General features: G+C 53.1%; 1 non-coding gene across 1 annotated transcript; it reads right to left on the reverse strand.

Moving 5' to 3' along the window:
* Nucleotides 1-1,952: 1,952 nt before the first annotated feature.
* LOC127337291 (small nucleolar RNA Z247) lies at nt 1,953-2,091 on the reverse strand. The gene has a single exon (XR_007873705.1). It is a non-coding gene; the product is annotated as a small nucleolar RNA Z247 (small nucleolar RNA).
* Between the last annotated feature and the right edge of the window lie 912 nt (nt 2,092-3,003).

Genomic DNA, 3,003 nt, shown 5'->3' on the forward strand with positions numbered 1-3,003 from the left:
GGTTGCCTTGTTGGGCCTTCTCCATATTGGGTCTTCTCCATATTGGGCCGAGCCGGGTATACTAATAATGGGTACCCGAAGGGTATGCCCATGTCAGACCTGCACAGGGAACACATCATCTGGAACAACATGGTCAGTAGACAAATAGGACAGGTCATAATTTCTCACATGGGCACTCATAGCCGGTTCGGTGGAAGGAAAAGTGATGATGGACTCGGCTAGGGTGGAGATATCAACGGTAACACCGGGGGTCGCATAAGGGAACACGGACTCGTCGAACACGACGTCACGAGAAATGTAAATGCGCCCGGTGGACCTATCCAGGCACTTGTACCCCTTATGCATAGGACTATATCCCAGAAAAACACACATTTTGGAACGAAAAGAGAGCTTGTGGGAATTGTATTTGCGAAGACTGGGCCAACAAGCACATCCAAAGATGCTTAAGAAGGAATAGTCGGGGTTTATGTTGAGGAGGCGCTGCACAGGAGTGTCGTTGTTAAGCACAGAGGTAGGCATGCGATTGATAAGATAACACGCCGTTAAGAAGGCTTCATCCCAGTACCATAGAGGGACGGAGGCATGAGCGAGCAGGGCAAGGCCCGTCTCGATGAGGTGGCGGTGATTACGTTCCGCAACACCATTTTGTTGGGACGTATGAGGGCAGGACACACGGTGGGAGATGCCCGTGCGCTGAAAATACCGATGGAGCTTGTGATACTCGCCCCCCCAGTCGGACTGAACTGCCTTGATTTTGGTGCTCAAAAGGCGTTGGACGTGTGCCTGGAAGGTGTAGAAGACCTGCTCAACATCAGACTTGTGTTTGAGAAGATAAATCCAGCAAAACCGTGAGTAGTCATCAATAAAACTAACATAGTACTTAAAACCTCCGGAGGAGGCAATAGCAGGACCCCAAACATCAGAGTGGATCAACTCAAGAGGCATAGTGGAAACACGATGAGATGCAGTATAAGATAATTGGTGACTCTTTGCACGCTGGCAAGCATCACAAACTAACACAATATTGTCTGACGACGAACAAGATAAATTATTGTTCCTAACAAGAGTTTGAACTATTTTATTTGTAGGATGACCTAAACGCTGATGCCATTGCGCGGATGTGGTCTTGGTGCTGGAGAGGGCATGGCGAAACAATGATGACGAGGCTCGACTAAAAGGAACAGGGTAGAGACCGCCCTTGCTTCTACCGAGAAGAAGAAGTTTCCTCGTGGCCTTGTCCTTGACACAGAAAAAATCACGGTGAAATTCCACAAAGACATAATTATCGGAAACGAGACGATATACAGAAAGAAGATCTTTGTGGATATTTGGAACATGCAGGATATTTTTTAAGCGGAGGGAGGAACCGGCTAAAGTTGAATGACCAATGTGAGAAATTGACAAACCTGCACCATTGGCTACTTGCACGTGATCCTTCCCGCCGTATCGTTCGGCCATGTGGAGGCGCTCGAGATGACTCGTCAGGTGGTCCGTCGCCCCCGTGTCCATGTGCCAGTGGGAGTCATTGGAGCTGGTGGACGCCGAGTTGTCGGAGCGCTGGCGTGGGGGCACAAACTCAGGGTTGAAGCGGTTGCGGCAGTCGCTCGCCTCATGCCCCCAGTAGTTGCACAACTGGCACTGTGGCCGCTGCTTCTTGCGGCTGTTTCGGCTGTTGCCGCCGCCGTTGTACTGACGGCGATCGCCGCCACCGTCGTTGGAGCGGCCGTTGCCGCCGCCCCCACCGTAGTTGCCGCCCCCACCGTAGTTGTTGCTGCCGCCGTTGTTCTGGCGACGATCACCACCAGCGCCTTGACCGGTGCCGGGGCGCCCAGAGTTGTTGTCGTAGGGGCGGTGCTGCGACGGCTGGCCGGCGATGGGGAAAGAGCCAGGCCGGGATACTGCGTTTGCAGAGGAGGACCAGTCATCGGTCTGGGTCTGACCCGCACACAGGGACTCAAAACTGAGCACGTGCGAGTAGAAGTCCGCGAGGGAGTCAGCGCGGTTGTCGCGGATCATGGAGGCCGCAAGGGGGTTGAAGTCGGAGCCCAATCCTGTGATCATGTAGTCAATGATCTCGTCGTCCTTGAGTGGTGATCCGGTGGCGGCCATGGTGTCTGCCAGAACCTTGACCTTGTTCATGTACTCGCCGGCGGTCATGTCGTTCTTCCGCAGAGATTGGATCTGCCGACGGATGTGCCGAATATTGGCACGGTTCTGGGCACCAAACATGGCGTGGACTGCTTCCCACACCGCGGCGGCCGTAGTCCTGCCGATCATCTGGCAGGCGATGTCTTCGTCCATGGACGAGAGGAGTAGCCCTAGGACACGCTGGTCCTGTGTCCACCATGTGGCGTAGGCGGGGTTTGCCACGGTGACTGCAGCATCACCAGTGCCTTCGACGATGGTCTTCGCCGGCGCGGCCGTAGTTCCATCAAGATAGCCGTGAAGTCCCGCCCCGGAGAGATTTGGGAGCGAGAGAGTGCGCCACAGCATGAAATTGCTCCGATTGAGACGCACCGCCGGTGGTGGAACGGAGGTGGTGACGGCGGCGGTGGTGGTGGCACTGGGCGGTGCGAGGAGAGGGCCGAGGGCCTTGGAGGTTTGAGCGGAGGAGCTCATGGCGGCGGCGGCGGCGGGAGCGAGAGGGCCGAGATCGGCTCGGCTCTGATACCAAGTTTGAGAATAGGTTTAGGGTTTCGTGGTGTGTCTCCACCACGTGATCAGCTTTATTTATATAGACATCAACAGGTTACAATACATGTATAAATACACCTATACAGACCGTATTTAACACATTGAACACTAAGAGGTGTGCATTCTTCTTTTATATCTAGACTATCAATAATGTCAAGCAATCGTAGTTTCTCCTTTTTATTGAGGCTACTTCGATTTATTTCCCAACCTCTAAAAAATTCTGGAGATGGTAAATTTTCTTCTACTATATCTCCATTGGATTAGCTCCATGTGATATGGCGGTCCACTCCATGATGACATAATCATTGG

This window comes from Lolium perenne, chromosome 2 (assembly GCF_019359855.2).
Source record: "Lolium perenne isolate Kyuss_39 chromosome 2, Kyuss_2.0, whole genome shotgun sequence".
Classification (NCBI taxonomy): domain Eukaryota; kingdom Viridiplantae; phylum Streptophyta; class Magnoliopsida; order Poales; family Poaceae; genus Lolium; species Lolium perenne.